The sequence below is a fragment of the Nycticebus coucang genome, chromosome X, assembly GCF_027406575.1.
Source record: "Nycticebus coucang isolate mNycCou1 chromosome X, mNycCou1.pri, whole genome shotgun sequence".
NCBI classification, from domain to species: Eukaryota; Metazoa; Chordata; class Mammalia; order Primates; family Lorisidae; genus Nycticebus; species Nycticebus coucang.
This window is the reverse complement of record NC_069804.1, coordinates 163,469,664-163,488,696: the sequence shown is the minus strand read 5'-3', so window position 1 is coordinate 163,488,696 and position 19,033 is coordinate 163,469,664. Positions and strand designations below refer to the sequence as shown.

At 43.4% G+C, this 19,033-nt stretch overlaps 2 pseudogenes; one reads left to right on the top strand and one right to left on the bottom strand.

Annotated features, from left to right (window-relative positions):
- The window catches only part of LOC128577233 (Krueppel-like factor 4), a 793,492-nt pseudogene extending 782,387 nt beyond the window's left edge, over positions 1-11,105 (bottom strand).
- The window catches only part of LOC128577232 (Krueppel-like factor 4), an 873,632-nt pseudogene that overhangs the window by 781,249 nt on the left and 73,350 nt on the right, over positions 1-19,033 (top strand).

The window sequence follows — 19,033 nt, the reverse complement described above, 5'->3', positions numbered from 1 at the left end:
GACGCCAGGGGGACCCCAGGTCACCCCAGTGTTCAGTTTCGGCGTAGACCAGGTAGGAGGGAAACTCCTGGAATGTTCCACCCCCGTAATCCACCAACCAATCTACACTGGGAGACTTCCTGAGGGGACTTGGAGGCCATCAGGCCCATCCCAGGCTGAGTCTCAGGGCCCTCGCCCTCACCCAGGCCCCACGCGACGCCACAGACATCTCCTCAGAGCTCAGCCTCGGCCCAGGCCTGCCTGAGTCCACATCCACGTCCCCAGGGTCCCCAGGGCAACAGAGCCCCGGCAGCCCTGCCTGTCCGGCACCCCGCCTCCACAAACAGGGGCCCCTCACCTGACCAAACACCACAGCGCCCCTTCCTACAACCCAGACGACCACCTCTAGGCGTCTCAGAGGCGCTCCCCTGAGGTAGAGTCTGCGCAAGAACAGCGGGCCTCGCTGATTGGCCAGTACCACGCGCATGCGTGAGCCTGTGCTCGTGCCTGTGTGAGGGTGTGGAGGCGGGGTCTCGCCAGGGCACGCCCACACAGGAAACCACCCTCTGCCTGTGGGACCACCCATTGCTGGTGGGCCTTGAGCCTTGGCTCCACAGGTCCCCAGCCAGGGCCTAACCTTGGGGAGTGAGGACAGTGAAGTAAAGATCCCGGACAAGGGAGAAGGGCCTGCTCCCCAGTGCCTTGCTTCCTGGCCCCTTGTAGCCAGCCCCAGGAGCAGCCATCACACTGCAGGTTTACCTGTGTGGTGTGAGTAACTTCTCTCTACACTCGCCCTCCCTAGCTTGGTGTCCCTCATGTCCCGACCTCAGCATAGATGCTATCCTGTTCTAGGCCGGATTCTGCCACTTCCTTGCTGCCAGGAAGTGGGTCCCCTACAGAGCTTGTGTTCTGGTAGGTGCAGGTCCTGCTTTCCTTTCCCTTGCCCTGGCTTGCAGCCCCGTGGAGCTCGTCCACCTGCCAGGCAGCAGGTTCTTTGCCTGTGGATTTCTGGGCAGGGCTCTCGTCATGCACGGGCCCCTCTTATTTAAAGGAAATGTTGATTTTGAATCAAGGTCACAAGGAAAGGTCGGTGGCTCATGTGACCTTATGGCAGGGTGTACAAACCGTGAATGGCCTGCAGTCGACCTGTGGGCCCGGATGGCAATGACTACAGCCTGTCAGAAAATGGTAAACTTATTTAATATGTTATGGGCTTTTGTTTGTTTGTTTGTTTGTTTTGGTGAAACTGGATTGTACGATTCTCTAGCATGTATTTTGTGTTTTGACAATGCCAAGTCAAAATGTCCTGTACAATAAATGTAGGGTACACTCTCCCTATTTGTACGCATGTGTGGCTTCAGTTTTGTAGCATTGTGTGTCTTCCGTTGTGTTATCTTCCAAGCGCAGACATTCGAATTGGCACCTGTGCAAGTGGTGACTTGGCCAGGCAGCCATGATCAATAATATTTCAACCCACCATTGCAACATTACTTCTTTAATGTTATGTAGAAGTCAGGTAACTATTTTTCTATCAGAATATTAAGGTACCTCCCATCCAAGCAGTGCTTTGAACATCAAACACTATGCTTTACAATCAGGGAGATGTGGAAGGGCGCGAACCTTGATTTCTATTTTCCTGTGAACTAATTTTCATAATAAAAGTAAACATAGTCCCTTATCTATCATTATTGTTTATAATCCCAGCATGGCTTCTACAACATCTCAAAAAAAAAAAAACCAGAACCCCAAAATGCCAACATATGGATGAAAGATTGTTCAATGTAAAGTAGAGAGATTTGGGTGGTGCCTGTGGCTCAAGGAGTAGGGCACGGACCCCATATACCAAGTATGGCAGCTTTAAGCTCGGCCCCAGTCAAAAAGTACAAAAAAGAAAAATAGAAAGAAAGAAAGGAAAGAAAAGTGGACAGATGACTAATTTGCCGTCCTGACAAATATAGTAAGGCACTGTAATTAATTTGCAGGAGATTTATGCAAGTTTTCTAAGACTAGCATTAGAAAAGGCATTATATGCAAAAACATGCTCCCAAATTTGTTGTATATGATGGATTTTGTCTGAAAGAAAACACAGCACATATAAAAAAAAAAAAAAAAAAAAAAGAGTGATTTTCCAAAAAAAAAATTCTCACTGTATAGAACAGGTTGAAGTATTTCCTGTAGAGCTGGTCTTGTTGTGGTCAATTTTCTCAATGTTTGTATATCAGAGAATGATTTGATTTCTCCATCAATTTTAAAGCTTAACATAGAAGTATATAGAATTCTGGGCTGGAAATCATTCTGTTCAAGTACATTAAAGGTAGATGACCTTTGTCTTCTTGCTTGGAAAGTTTCATTAGAGAAGTCTGCAGTCACCCTGATGGATTTGCCCCTGTAGGTCAACTGGCGCTTAGTCCTGGCAGCTTACAGAATCTTTTCTTTTGTCTTGACTTTGGACAGGTTCATCACAATGTGTCTTGGAGGAGCTCGGTTAGAGTTGAGGTGACCTGGGGTCCGATATCCCTTTGAAAGGAGTGTGTCAGAATATTTGGTGATATCTAGGAAATTTTCATTTACAATATTCTCTAGTATGGCTTCCATTCCTCTGGGGCATTCTTCTTCCCCTTCTGGGATACTTATGACTCGTATGTTTGAATGCTTCATAAAGTCCTATAATTCTGTCAGTGAATGTTCTGTTTCTCTCTCTTCTTTTCTGCCTCTTTAACTATCTGAGTTATCTCAAGAGCTTTGTCCCCTACCTCTGAGATTCTTTCTTCTGCATGGTGTAATCTGTTGTTGATATTTTCTATTGCATCTTTAAGTTCCCTAATTGACTGCTTCAGTTCCTTCAGCTCTGCTATAGCCTTTCTATATTCTTCATATCGTTCACCTCTTATGTGATTCTGTTTTTGTATTTCCTTTTGGTTATTTTCCAATTTAACAGCAGTTACCTTCATTGTTTACATCATTTCCTTCATCGCTTTCATCATTTGTATTCTAAATTCCCTTTCTGTCATTTCTAACATTTCTTTATAGATGACATCCTCTGAAGTAGCTACCTCATAGTCCCTTGGGAAGGGTTGCTCTGGACTGGTTTTTCATGTTCCAGGATTTTTCTGCTGATTCGTTCTCATGCGTGATTTCCTTCATCTGTTTCTTTACCCTAATTCTCATTTCATGTCCTCTTGCTCTTTAAGTTGTCGTGCCTATGGACCAGGGTTTAGATAAGTCCTTTTGGTACAGGACCAGAAAGATAAGAATGTTAAAGAGCAAGAAGGGAAAAAGGAAAGAAAAAAAAAAGGAAAAAAGAGAAAGGGAAGGGGGTGGGTAAAAGGGAATATTGACAAAAAGAAGAGGGGCACAGAAAGAGGGAGACAGAGCAATATAGGTGTACAGTAGGGTACTTTGACCCAATTAAAGCCCCCTAACCTCTGGGGGTTCTGGGTTGGGTGGTTCCCTTGAGGTCAGCAGGTCTTTGCTAGCCTATTCGGACACAGTACCCCATGTCTGCCAAGTAGAGAGAAAAGACAAAAATGCTATATATCAAACCAAAACAAGCAAACAGAAAACCTTATGTGTTAAGATTGGGGAAAAAAAACAAATATTAGGGGTAGAAACACTAGCAAAAATGAAGTTTTAATTGTTGAAAAAGGCAAAAATGGGAAATTATATTTAAACTACAAAAATGAAGAAAGAAAAGTAGACAAAGAGATGAAAAATCTTTAGGGAAAATGTTGAAATTAAAAGAACAATAACAACAACAACCAAAAAAAAAAAAAGAAAAAGAAAACAAAGAAGTATATATCTCTTGCTCAATATTTTCTGGGGAACAGGTGGTCTTCTGGGGTATGATATCTTAAGCACAATGTGATATGCTGTATGGGATGGAGACTGGAGGCCTCTGCTGATTTCTCAAACTCCGCAGGCTAGAGAGCCTAACTCTCTCCTCAGTCGAAGTAAAAGGCACTTTAAACTGCTAAACTTGGCTAAGCAGAAACTTTCCCAGGAAAGTGCCTGTTGCTAGGATCACTCCAGAATTGGATATCCATTTAACCAGTGTGCCAAAAACCAGTCTCACTAATGCCCCTGAGGGCAAAGACTGCAAGGAGTCTTAGGCTGCTCATTCACTTGATTACTAGCTCCTGGCTGACTCCTTCCTCTGTGACCATGAGGGCGAAACTTGCCAAGGCACTTCTCCCACAATGGCTCCACACGGCCCACAGCTGAACACTATTAGATCCATCTGCCTCAGTGACTCAATCTGTGGCCCTAGAAACGCTCAAAGTCCTCCACACACTTGCCCAACTTCTCCCAAAGTAGTTCAACTGAGTGCCAAGTGCAAAAAAACCAAAGCAGCTCAAAGGTAAGTCCTTTCCAGTTCGCAATATCACTTCCGCTGTACTTACAGGTGCCGGCGGGATTAGACTGAACAAACACACACAACCGCTTGCCAGTTTTCCACTGCTTTTGTCCTCCTCCTGGGTTCCAGAAGTCTCTCGCTGACTCCCTGTGTCCTCAAAGGGATGTTTATGGGCAGATCCCACTAGCCAGAGATGCCAAGAGTCTTGTCTCGCTACACTCACTGTGCCCAGTTGCAAGGAAGCCGTTACTCGGCTGCAATCTTGCTCCTCCTCCTCAAGAAGACATTTCAATTCTAAGCATTTGTGCACCAAAGTGCAATGCTCCCAGATTTTTCAAACAGATCTTAATTTGTCTGAGCAATATGATATCCTATAACACCATAATAACAGGGAACTTTAACACTCCTCTTACCGAGCTGGACAGATCCTCTAAAGAGAAATTAAACAAAGATGCAAGGGAAGTAAACGTGACCCTAGAACAACTGTGCTTAATAGACATATACAGACTGCTCCATCCCGAAGCTAAACAGTATATATTCTTCTGGTCAGCCTATGGAACATTCTCCAAAATAGATCATATCCTAGGACACAAATCAAACCTCAACAAAAGCAAAAGAATTGAAAGTATACCTTGTGTCTTCTCAGACCACAAGGCAATAAAGGTGGAACTCAACTCCAACAAAAATTGGCATCCTCACACAAAGCCATAGAAACTAAACAACCTCATCCTTAATGACAGTTGGGTCCAAGAAGAGATAAAAAAGGAAATTGTGAACTTCCTTAAGCATAACAAGAATGAGGACACAAGCTACCAAAAAATGTGGGACACTGAAAAAGCAGTCCAAAGAGAGGAATTTATCACATTAGATGCCTCCATCTGAAAAACAGAAAGAGAACACATCAATAATGAATTACATTAAATGAATGGCAAAGGAAGAACAAGCCAATCCCAAACATAGGAGAAGAAAAGAAACAACCAAAAGTCAAACAGAAATAAAGGAAATTGAAAATAAAAGAATGATTCAGAAATTAATAAAACAATATCTGGCTATTGAAAAAGATAAATAAGATTGATAAACCATTGGCCAGATTGACCAGAAATAGAAAAGTAAAATCTTTAATAAGCTCAGGCAGAAATGAAAAGTGGGAAATAACAACTGATACCACAGAGATACAAGAGATTACTTCTGACCACCACCAGAAACTCTATGTGCAGAAATTTGACAATGTGGAGGGAATGGATCAATACCTGGAATCACACCCTCTCCAGAGACTTAACCAGGAAGTAGTAGATCTCTGGAACAGACAAATATCAAGCTCTGAGATTGAAGAAACAATAAACAAAAAGACATCAAACACCAAAAAGCGACAATCAGATGGCTTTACTTCAGAAACCTATTACACCTTTAAAGATGAGCTTGTACCTATGCTGAAGAACCTATTCCACAACATTGAGAAGGAAGGAACCTTTCCCAACATGTTCTGTGAAGCAAACATCACCTTGATTCTAATAACAGGAGAAGACCTAACTAAAAAGGAGAACTACACACCAATTTCACTAAGAAATATTGATGCAAAAATATTCAACAAAATCTTAGCTAATAGATTGCAGGTACTCATTAAAAAAATTATACATCATGATCAAGTAGACTTCATCCAAGGGATGCAAGGTTGGGGTTTAACATACATAAATCCATAAACATAATACACCATGTAAATAGAAGTGAAAACAATGAAGATATAATCCTTTCTATAGATACAGAAAAAGCACATAACGTAATTTAACACTTTTTTTTTTTTTAGACAGACTTTCACTTTGTCACCTTTGGTAAAGTGCTGTGGCGTCACAGCTCACAGCAACCTCCAATTCCTTGGTATAGGAGGGTGGCCCCGGCCAAACTGCAAGAAAAAAAAGAAAAGGGCAGCTGGGCATTGTGGTGGGCACCTGTAGTGCTAGCTACTCGGGAGGCTGAGGCAAGAGTATCGCCTAAGCCCAAGAGCTGGAGGTTGCTGTGAGCTGTGACACCATGGCACTCCACCACAGGTGACATAGCTAGACTCTCTCAAAAAAAAAGGAAAAAAGAAAAGAAAGAAAAAAAAAAAGAAAAAATGTACTCATTGCTTGCCTGATAGTTGGTGAGCACTTCCCCGGGCTACAGCAGGAAACAAAATATACAAAGACCCTCACCCTCATGGAGCTTTATATCTTAGTTGAGTCCTTGTATAAATCCTTCTGTGTGGGGATGTTGTATGAACAAGGTTTATATCCATAAGTTCTTTGAAAAAGATTTTCCAAAATCTAATTTTTGTTTTTAGATTGCATTACATGTACTTTCTTCCTTAGCTGTAGTGCAGCAAAATTAGTGTTAATTCAAATGATCTTTTTCAATTGAAGTTCTATTTACAATTTTCTTAATTTTTTATTTTTTCCTTAAGACATGAGAATATATAATAGCACAGCTTCATAAGTAAGAAGGCTACTTGGGTATAGAACTGAGTTAACAAATTGATGTTTGTTGTTTTGGTGCTTTTGTGAAGTGATGTTGTTTGTTTTCAGTGTTGTGAACTGTCAGTTTATTTTCATCATTTGATTTTGTCACACCTACAAAACACCAGCAACTTTTTTTTAGTATCACAAAGTGAATTTAATCTGCCTTGAGTAAAGAACACAAAGAAAATTTCTTTATTTTATTTATCTTAATGTGTTTAACTACAACCAGTTATGGTGTGGAAAGAGCAACTTCAAATTTTCCTGTTTTGGAAAACAAAGGTAAATTATAAACATATTTCCATTATAAAGGAGGATGCAATATCCTAAAAAAATATTAACAAGTTGAATTAAAAATTATTGTTTAAATAATGCACTTTGGTGAAAATAAAATCCAATTTATGTGAGAATTAGTTGCTATTCTCTTTTCTTTTTCTCTTTTTCTTTCCCTCACCCCCTCTGTCCTTCTCTCTCTGTCTGCTCTACCCTTTCCCCACCCACCACTCTGTCATTACTTGTCATTAATTGTCCTCATATTAAAGTTGAATACATAGGATTCATACTTCTCCATTCCTGTGATGCTTCACTAAGAATAATGTGTTCCACCTCCACCCAGGTTAATAACAAATGCTGCAAAATCTCTATTTTTCTACTAGCTGAAAAGTATTCCATGGTATATATATATACCACAACTTGCCAATCCATTCCTGGGTTGAGGGGCATTTAGGCTGTTTCCACATTTTAGCGATTGTAAATTGAGCTATGATAAACAGTCTAGTACAAGTGTCTTTATAATAAAAGGTCTTTTTTCCTTCTGGATAGATGCCCAGTAATGAGATTGCAGGATCAAACTGTAGGTTTAGGTTGAGTTCTTTGAGGTTTCTCCATACTTCCTTCCAAAAAGGTTGCATTAGTTTTCAGTCCCACCAGCAGTGTTCCTTTCTCTCCACATCCCCACCAGCATCTGCAGTTTTGAGATTTTGTAATATGGGCCATACTTGCTGGGATTAGATGATATCTCAGTGTGGTTTTAATTTGAATTTCTCTAATAATTAGGGATGATGAGCATTTTTTCATATGTTTGCTAGCCATTAGTCTGTCTTCCTTAAAGAACTTTCTGTTCATCTCTCTTTCCCACTGATGTATGGGATTGCTGGGGTTTTTTATGTGGATTAATTTAAGTTCTCTATAGATGCTAGTTATTAAGTATTTTTCTGATTCAAAATATGCAAATATCCTTTCCCATTGGGTAGTTTGTCTATTTTCTTTGGTGGTTGTCTCCTTAGCTGTACAGATGCTTTTTAGTTAATTTAAATCCCATTTGTTTATTTTTGTTATTGTTGCAATTGCCATGGCAGTCTTCTTCACAAAGTCTTTCCCCAGGTCAATATCTTCCAGTCTTTTTCCTATGCTTTCCTTGAGGATATTTATCGTTTAATACCTTAAATTTAAGTCCTTTATCCATCTTGAATCAATTTTTGTGAATGGAGAAAGGATCCGGTCCAGTTTCAGTCTTTTACATGTGGATATCCAGTTCTCTCAGCACCATTTATTGAATAGGGAGTCTCCCCCCCCACCGTGTGCATTCTTGTTTGGTTTATCAAAGATTAGGTGGTTGTAAGTTGCAGAAAACAAGGAGTGTCTATGAGTTGGAGGGAGTGGGCCTGTGGCCATGAAAATGTATATAGACTTTCTCAGCACTTTCGGTGTGTGTGAACAATATGGAATTATGTGGCATAAAAAATAAAAGTCTTGGTCTGGGCCTGTTGGCACACACCTGTAATCATAGCATTCTGAGAGGCAGAGGCAGGTGGATTGCTTGAGTTCAGGAGTTGTAGACCAGCCTGAGCAAAGAAAAGCAAAACCCTGTCTCTACTAAAAAATGGAAAAAACTAGTTGGGTGTTGTAGTGGGTTCCTGTAGCCCCAGCCACTCGGGAGGTCAAGACAGGAGGATCGCTTGAGCCCAAGAGAGGTGAGCTATGATGCAGTGGCATTCTACAGCATGCAACAGAGTGAGACTCGTCTCAAAAAAGAAAAAAAAAAAAGGAAAGAAAACAAGTCTCTTTTTATATTACCACCTACCCCAACCCCAATTCCAGTAGTTAATACTGCAGATAATCGATTATCTCCTGCCATCTGTTTTCTGTGCATTTATATATCTGATATTAATATTATTTTACAGACTTTTTTTTTTTTGTAGAGACGGAGTCTCACTGTACCGCCCTCGAGTAGAGGGCCATGACGTCACACGGCTCACCGCAACCTCTGACTCTTGGGCTTACGCGATTCTCTTGCCTCAGCCTCCCGAGCAGCTGGGACTACAGGCGCCTGCCACAATGCCCAGCTATTTTTTTCTTGAAGTTTGGCCGGGGCTGGGTTTGAACCCACCACCCTCGGCATATGGGGCCGGCGCCCTACTCACTGAGCCACAGGCGCCGCCATTTTACAGACTTTTTGTATTTGGAATATTTAGGACATGTTCCCACATCAATTCATCCAGATTTTTTTCGTAGGCACTACTTGTTTTCCACTAAAGTGTCCTTTTTTAAAGGGGAAATGAGAGCATAGTAGTTCTGGTGCAGAGCTGTGAGAAAACAGTGAACCTGATGCTCTAGGATACCTTGTATACAGAGGAAGATTTTCAAACTCCTGATTTTATGACCTAGTTTTTGTGCATATTTAGTTTTCTGTTTAGAAATCATCAAAGTATTCAAAAGTGCCTGTGACCAAAAAAATCTAAAAATCATTGCTATTTCTCTTCTACATTCTGAATTCTAAGGTCTGATTATTTTCTTTTTCTTTTCTACAATATACTTATATAAATGTCTACTTAACGTATTTGAATAACTTTTTAAATAATAGACATTCCCTTAAAAGTGTTGCTATAATCTTTTTTTTTTTTTTGCAGTTTTCGCCTGGGACTGGGTTTGAACCTGCCTACTCTGGTATATGGGTCTGCCGCCCTACTTCTTTGAGCCACAGGCGCCGCACGCTATAAGCATTCTTAACATGTAAATGTTTATTTAAAAATCCATTTTATCCAGTTAGCCAGTGGCCATTGGTGAGAAAGAGTCCAGCGCCCAAGTGGGCCTCCAGTGGCCAGCCAACGGTGCAGGAGAGGACTGCCTCCTGCTTGATCTTAGGGCTCACAACGCGGCGGCCCACCACTGTGGAGCGCCGCTACCACCGGGTGGCTACAGTCAGGGCTGCCTTTTCTAACACTGATGACAGAGCGACTGTCTGTCATACTGGCTGCCAGGGGCGCTCATCAAAGACTTCAACACAAACTCGCCCATCAGCGCGCCACCTGGCGGCGGCGGCGGAATGTACAAGGGGTCCCATTCCGGCCTCAAGAGCTCCGCCTCCAAGCTGTCCAGAGGAGCTCAGCATCCTGATGTCCGCCAGGTTGAAGGGACCGTGGGAAGGGGCACAGACCCTCAGCCATAGAGGAGGCCTCCGCCTGTGCCTCCAGGCACCACGCCTGGGTCGCCCCCGTCTGGGATCGGATAGCTGAAGCTGCAGGTGGAGGGCGCTCTAGCAGGGCCACTGCTCCAAGGATTGGAAAAGGATGAAGCTGACTCCGATGAGGACACGGTGGCGGACATCGACTCCGGATGGGACAGCGAGTTGGAAAGGATAAAGTCCAGGTCCAGGAGATCGTTATCCTTGAACACTTCCGTGTCCGTCGGGGTAGAAGGGCTGTGTTGCTACCACCGCAATCCGCACCGGCTCCGAACTCCCTTCTCCAGCATTGTGGTCACGGCCGCCACCGCCAGGTCATAGGGGCGGCCAGGAAGCACTGCGGGGAGTCGCTTCCTGTGGGAGATCTCCTCCCGCCAGCGGTTATTTGGGGCACTTGCTGGACGCAGTGGCTTCTGCTTTCCCGCTGGGTCAGATACAAACGTGGAGAAAGACCGGAGCAGCGCGTCGCTGACATCCATGTCAGACTCTCCAGGTGGCTGCCTCATTAATGTGGGGGCACAGAAAGACCTCAGGAGCACTTAGCAGGGGGGTACCCGAACCCCAAAATCAACCACGAAAAACTTAGAAAGGAAGCTAAAACCCAAACACCCAAACTGCCCCGAGATCCTTCTTCTTTGGCTTAAATATAAATTGAAGACGGCTTTTTAAGAAGGTTCGCTGATATACAAAAGTTCTTAGAAAAGCTGTAAACTCTTACAAGTAGACAATCGGTGGGCGAGGCGAGTCAGTAGGTCCCGTGTCCAGTCTGTGCTCTTCGACTCAGCAGCGTCCCCCGCCGCTGTCTTGGTCTCCTAGGATGTTGCCGTGGGCGCAGGGGCTGTGGCCGGGGCGGTGGGCGGGTGGCGTGGCCAGGTGAGCCTGCCCACGGTGGCGCGGAGCAGCGGGATGGGCGGTGGCGCAAGGCACGGAGTCTGGGGGGCTGGTTGGGTCCCGCGCGGCTAGGGGGGCGGGTCCCGGGCGGGTAGGTGGGTGGGGACCGGAGGGGCGGGGAGGGGCACTCGGTCGCTCTCGGTACCGGCCCCGCCCGCCACCGCCTCAGCTTCCCACGCGCCCGCAGCCGCGCTCCCAATGGCCACCGGCGAAATGCACACGACTTCCCCTTGGGGCGGCCGCTTCCCAGCAGGACTACCCCGACCCCGTGTCCAGAGGAACTACTGAGCAGCAGGGACTGTCACCCTGCCCTGCTGCTGCCCCCGGGCTTCCACCCCCACTCAGGTCCCAACTGCCCACCCTTCCTGCCAGGCTAGATGCAGCCACAAGTCCCCCCTCTCCATTACCAAGAACTCCTGCCACCGGGTTCCTGCATTCCGGAGGAGCCCGAGCCAAAGAGGGGAAGAAGATCATGGCCCCAGAAAGCACCGCCACCACGCTTGTGATTACGCGGGCTGCCGCAAAACCTGTACAAAGAGTTCTCATCTCAAGGCAAACCTGCGAGCCCACACAGGTGAGAAACCCTACCACTGTGACTGGGATGGCTGTGGGTGGAAATTCGCCGGGTCGGATGAATTGACTAGGCACCACCACAAACACACCGGGCACGGCCGGTTCCAGTGCCAGAAGTGCCACCGTGCATTTTCTAGGTCAGACCACCTCGCCTGATCACGTCAAGAGGCACTTTTAAGGCTCCAACAGTGGACATGACCCGCACTGCCAGAAGAGAATTCAGTATTTTATACCTTTCACATTGTCTTCCGGAGGAGGAGGGGAGGAGCCCAGCTGGAAAGCGCGACAATCATGGTCAAGTTCCCAACTGAATCAACTTGAGAAGGAATGATCAGGAAACAGGAGGAGGCCAAAAGTCAAAACTCAAAGAACCAATGGGTTCTGTGACTGGATCTTCTATCATTCCAATTTTTAATCCTACTTGAATATTCCTGGACTTAACAAAAACGCCCAGGGGGTGACTGGAAGTTGTGGTTATCAGGGTATCAATTAGATCCGTGAGTTGGGGGGAGGAAAGACCAGAATTCCCTTGAATTGTGTTTCGATGCAATGTAAGCAGATCACCTTGTTTCGTTTTGTTTTGTTTGTTTTGCCTTCTAAAAGCCATTATTATGCTAGAAGAAAAGAAAGAAATTCAGGTACAGAAAATGAGTTCTAATAGCCTAAAAATTGATGGTGCTTGGTGAGTCTTGGTTCTAAAGGTACCAAACCAGGAAGCCAAAGTTCTCCACTGCTGCATACTTTGACAAGGAATATAAATCTATTTCTGTCTTCCGTCTACATTTATGACCTAAGTCAGGTAAATACCCCTGGTTTACTTTAATGTTCTATGCAGACAGTCTGTTATACACTGTGCTTTCAGATGTGCATTAATTTGTACAATGCTTTATTCCCAAGTATTCCTTAAGCAGAACAAATGATTTTTTCTAAATAGTTTCTTGCCTTAATAAATATGTAATATAAATTTAAGCAAACTTCTGTTTTGTATATTTGTAAACTACAAAGTACAATGAACATTTTGTGGAGTTTGTATTTTCCATATTCAAAGTGACTTAAGTTTTAAATAAACCTATAATATGTTACCTTTAAAAATGTATTTTATGACAATGAAATGTCTTATTGCAAAAAAAGAGAAAAGAAGGGAAAAAAAGTATTTGAGGCTGGGCATGATGTTCAAATATAAATACTATTGGATCTATACAACTTGTACTTAAGAAATAGCCATCACAGTAATAGTGATATGGCTTTAGATTTGTGGAGTGCTTTGCTGTTTACAACATTTTCACATTTGGTCTTTCCAGCAGTCATGTGGACCTGCTTTAGTATATTATCCCTACTTTATGCAGCACAGAAAATGAAAGATCATACACTATGACATTTTAAGTCCCAGCTAAAATCTTGTTTTGATTAACACTACAGCATAACCTCTGTAAGTTGACCACCTGTGGTACTGTGACAAACTGGTCAACATACGGGAGGTGGTCAACGTAAGGACCTCGGCCTGCTGTACTGACACATACATGTAGTGCATGTCCAGTCTCTAAAACTTAGGTCAGCTTAAGGAGCTGATCAGTGTAGGGAGTGGTCAGCTGCGCAGGTTCTCCTGGAGATCTTGTCTCTCAGACCCATCTTCCTTTCACAAATCCAGACAGGGTTGCAGTAGGCTGGGACTGTTATGTCAGAATAACAGAAGCTGAGCACGCCTCCTAAAGCCAACTTCTCTCTTCTCTGAATGTACTGTTCAAGGAAAATAAGCTGGACTAGTAATAGCATCAGCTGCCATTCCTTGCCTGACACTGTGCTGTGGTTCTGGATTTCTTATCTGTAGTTCTCTTCCATTTTCTGATCAGAAAACCTCAGCCAGGAAAAATAAATCGTTTTTTCCGGGTTACATTATTCTACTAGACTAGAATTCCTGTGTAGGTCTTTTGGACGTCAGTGTTCAATTTTTTCTCCTGACACCACACTGTAGGCAGTGACCTTCATACTGACCTTTCTTGTTCTTAAACTCAGCCCTGCAAAGCTTTGCTCAGCTCAGCCCTCCTCTCTGCCAAATGTGCATTCTGTTTAGATTTCATGAGCACTGACAAGTATTGCTGACTAGTTTTTCCATGCAGTGAAGTTTAGCATTTTTATCTCTTGCTGGTGGATCGTGTCAGGCCTTGAGCCCAGTGAGGGTCAGAGGAAGCTTTTCTCTGAAAGACTATTAGCTTTTCTCTAGGTACAAGTAATTTCACATACTTTTCTCATTGTGTGTATAATTGTAACATATAGAATGTCATTTTGTAAGGACAGAATATAACTTTTAATGGCATAGTAGAAAATATTTTCATCCATAAGGTTTATTCACCAGACTTATACTTTTTTATTTTATCCGGATATTATAGCACAGAAATCTGTAGATATTCATGATTCTATTGAACCATGATCTGCAGATAATAGACAACAAGCACCACTGGTTTCTGTCTCTGCTGTGAATGAAGAAGTCAGCAAAACGAAACCGACAGCAAGTGAGTTATTTCTCTAAATAAAAACAGTGTTTTACGTAGGAAAGGGCAGACCTTTTTGGTTCTTCTTTTATGATTAACAAGCATATACTATAAGTGATGGTGTCATCCCTTCCTTACTGTATTTACCCCAACTTGGACATCCTCTGATAGCCGCTCTCTCACAGGTCAAGACACCCACAGCATCAGCTCCTCCCACAGCACGTTCAGCTAATGTTTGTGTCAAGCACCTGAATCTTCCCTCCCCACCCCCTCGTGCATAGCAACCCCATGTCCTCTCTGCAAAAATGAGACTTAACATGCCTTCCGTCTCCCCTCTGCAAGGGGAAGTCGTGAGGGACCACTGCTCTCTGAGCAGGAGTGCCTGCCTGTTAGGGAGCAGCGTCTCTCCTCCTGGACCCCCCACCCCACCTCAGTCTGCCTGTGCTCATTTCCCTCACTGCCCCCACACCCACAGCTCCGCACGGGTGTCCTTACGCCATCTTTGTTTTTTCACTCATTTTCACAAACAAGGGGAATCCCCTTCACTTAAAAAACAAAATTAGAAAAAAAATTTCTTTGGGTTTCATTTGCTGAAGTAACTAGTAAAGACTGCTACCTCTTAAAGGAGTCCTTAACGTGCTTTGAGCAGTTTTTAAAACTTGAGGTGTGGGCTCACTGCCTGTAGCACAGGGGTTTAACAGCGCCAGCTACATGCACAGAGGCTGGCAGTGTGGAACCTGGCCAGGGCCAGCTAAATGATGATGACAAGAATTAATGGGAGGCTGTAACTATCTTGGGTGTGAGCTTAACATTCCATAGATGGGGGTTAGTTTTTATATCCTGTAATACGAAGCACACTAAATGGCAGTATGGAGTCCCAGTCCTGCATTGATGTGTGAACATTTTAAATTACTTCTATTCCCATGTTGTTTTGTACTAGAATTGTTTCCTAAAGAAAACCACTCCTGTGATCATGGCTCTCCGTGTCAGAACTGTGTACACCCCTTAACATCTTTGGTTGTGGTGCTCCTGTTTTCCTAATAACTTTGTTGCTGTGCTGTGAAGGACTGAAAATCTGAGTATGTAGCATATGGTAATGAAGTGTGAATTGGTGGGACGTACCTAACAGCGTATCAACATTTGAAGATACTGGTACTTGGTATCCTCTTAAGGAAAATTTGCCTCCAAATTTTAATCTGGAAAGTAACTGCAATAAATGTTTAAAAAAGAATTACAATAAATGGCTTTTTAGATTTTGGGTACATACGTTAAGAATTGTGTATACAATTTGAAATGTCTGTACTGATGCTCAACACAACCAATAAAATCTCAACTCAAAAAAAAGAAAAAAAAAGAAATAGCTGGACATGTGGAGGACGCCTGTAGTCCCAGCTACTTGGGAGGCTGAGGCAAGAGAATCACTGAAGCCCAAGAGTTTGAGGTTGCTGTGAGCTGTGACACCATGGCCCCCTACCAAGGGTGACATAGTTTGACTCTGTCTCAAAAAATATATATATATATTGAGTTCTGCAAGAGGGGAGGGGTAAATTCACAGCTAAAAGGTATAATGCACACTATCCAGGTGATGGGCATGGTTATAATTTTGACTCAACTGTACAAAAGCAAGTCTTGTAACCAAAACATAGGTGCACTTGTAATATTCTGAAAATTAAAAAAAAAATTAAAACCATAAATGAGGTGAGATTTACATAACAGCAGTAACCAGGTTCAAGTGAACAATTCAGTGGCATTTAGTGCATTTACAGTGTTGTACAGCCACCACCTCTGTCTGCATCCAAAATACATTCATCCCTCCCAAAGGAAACACCATAACATTATGCAGCCAATCCCTAGTCTCTCTGGCCCCAGCCCCGGCAGCCTCCTTTCTGCTCTCTGTGTACATGGATTGGCTATTTGGGATATTACATATCAATAGAATCACACAAAATGTGACCTTTGTGTCCAGCTTTTTCTAATGTTTTTAAAATTCCAGTTGCAGCATGAGTCACTAATTTATTTCCTTTTATTATTTTGTAATAGGCCATTGTATGTCTATAATGCTTTGTTTTTCATTCACCTGCTGCTGGACATTGGGTTTGTTCTACCTTTGGTTATTGTGGGGAGCGCTGCTAGGAACATTTGTGCACAGTATCATTTGGTTCAGTGCACCTGTTTTCAGTTCTTTTCCATATATACCAAGGAGTGGAATTACTGGGTCACGTGGTCATTTTGTGTTTACTTTTCTTTCTTTCTTTCTTTTTTGAGACAGAGCCTAAAGCTATAGTGCTGGGTAGAGTGCCGTGGCATCACATCTCACAGCAACCTCAAACTCTTGGCCTTAAGCGATTCTCTTACCTCAGCCTCCCAAGTAGCTGGGACTACAGGTGCCCACCACAATGCCTGGCTATTTTTGGGTTATAATTGTCATTGTCCTTTGTCAGACCCAGGCTGGATTCGAACCTGCCAGCTGTGGTGTATATAGCTGGTGCCTTACCGCTTGAGCTACAGGTGTCATGCCTACGTTTACTTTTTAAAGAATCACCAAACTAATCTCTACAGCCAGCAGCTGTACCATTTTACCAGTAGTTCCGATTTTGCCACATCATTGCAAGGTCTTTTTTATACTTTCAAAGATTGCCATCCTATGGCTGTGGGTTTCATTTCATCTCCATAATAATGATTAGGGATATTAAAAGCATCATTTCATGTGCATATTGGCCTTTTACACTCCCCACTAAAGAGGATGTGTATCTTATTTGGAGAAATTTCTCTTCATGCCCTTTGCCGATTTTCAATTGGATCATTTGTCTGTTTGTTGTTGAATTATTAGAGTTTGCTACATACTTTGGATACTAGTCCCTTATCAGATATATTAGTTGCAAATATTGATTGTCTCCCATTCTGTAAGTCATCTTTTCACTTTTTGGACAAGGTCCTCTGATGCACTGACATCTTCAGTTTTGATAAAGTCCAGTTTTTTGTGCTTCCCCCACACAACCCCCTTTTTTTTTTGGCCATGCTTTTGGTGTCATGTCTAAGAATCCATAGTTAAATCCAAGGCCATGAAGATTTTCCCCAGTGTTCTAAGGCTTTTATTCTTTTAGGTTTATATTTAACTTACTGATCTATTTAATTTTTTCTCCAGAGAATTCCTTATTAATCCTAATTCTTGAGAAAAGATAAGCTTAGGTATCCTACTGGAAAGAAACTTCTAGCTGTAGTTATTGTATCTCGCTAACTTCTTGAGAGTGCCGTGGTGAGTGGCCTATTTTTATTTTTTATTCTTGTTCTCCAGAGAACAGAATGGTTCATGTAGGAATTTGTTGCACCTTCAGTGTGCACCAGAAAATGCCAGAGGGCAGGATAGTGAGTGACTTTTCTCATTTTCAGCCCCAACTCTGAACATAAGTATACCGAGCTTTGAGACGAAAGGACTTGGTTGTCACACTTCGGGAAGTTTTCATTTGGCTAATCTGGGGATATTCTTTTTCCTGGGACAAAGTTTCCGTTTTCCTGCTACCCAGGGCTGTGGACTCAGACATGTGTTCTTATGCCAGGCCTCCTATTCTCACTCCCCTGGAAGGTTTCTTGGTAGGGTTCACCCTGGAATTGTTGACTCAGAAGAGGTGGAGCTGGAAGGAAGACAAATGGCCACTGCATTCCCGTGAGCCCGTTCACGAGTTGTGTTTCCTGTTAGACGCCTTCTGCCCTTCCTGTTCCGAGATAAGACTCACAGCAACAGAGCTGAGTACTTGCCCAGTCTGTTAGGCTGCTCTACCTTATCCTTTCTACACACTTCCAGAAAACTGCACTCCTCCCTTGGGTCTCCACTCAGTACCTCCAGTCTCATGTACTTAAACTCCCTGAGCTTTGCTCTCTACTGTATGGTGACCTGGTGAAACGGTTGTCTTTATAACTCTGGCAGTGTCAGGCCATGACATGAATACAATTTGTCCATGTAGATATTGTTTCTGAATGTGCTGCTCATCCCTGCTAGGAAGGGACCAGCTAGTGTAGTTAGGGTCCCTGTCCAGTTCTCGAGGGTACCAGAAGTGTGGAGAGGCACAGCTTACCTGTGCAGAGGACAGCCTTATCTGCCAGACTCCTGGGGTCACCAGAAGTGTCTGGGGCCCTGCTGACAGCTATTCACACCCATGAGCAACTCACAGTGGAACTCGTGAGGATTTATGTCCTCAGACTCTGCCTGCTGCTCAGTCTCTCCTGGAGCCTAGGTGCTACCAGGAGTATGTTGCCCCAGCAACTGAGCTGTTTGTAATGACTGGAAGGAAGGAGGGAATGTTCTTCTGTGAAGAACTCACTGGAGAGGAAGAGACAATCCTGGGACTTGTAGGAGGTTTGTTTTATTTTGGTTATGAACTTGAGATCTAGTACAAAGAACTAAATGTTAAATAAAACAGCATTTCTGAAAAATAATGTGGAAAGGAGGCTTTATTAACAACCTCAATAAGAATAAATTTAGAGGGGAGACAAGATGGCGGACTGAAGCCAGCTTTCAACAGAGGCTCCCGTCCAGAAGGAGAGTTAAGGGACAGGAATTTAGTAAGTATCCTGGTGGACTTGAGCCACACTAAGAGAGAAGGTTGAAGAATGCACATCAACACCGCTGAGGCAAGCTGTGATCACAAGGACACAAACAAAAGTTATAAAATCCACCACCAAGCGGACGGGAGTCCCCCTCCCACATAAGACCGGCTCAAGAGCCCCACAGTTAAACAAATGGGCAGAAATTAAAGGCCCTCCCACTACACTCCACGGGAGAGACCTTCTAAAAACT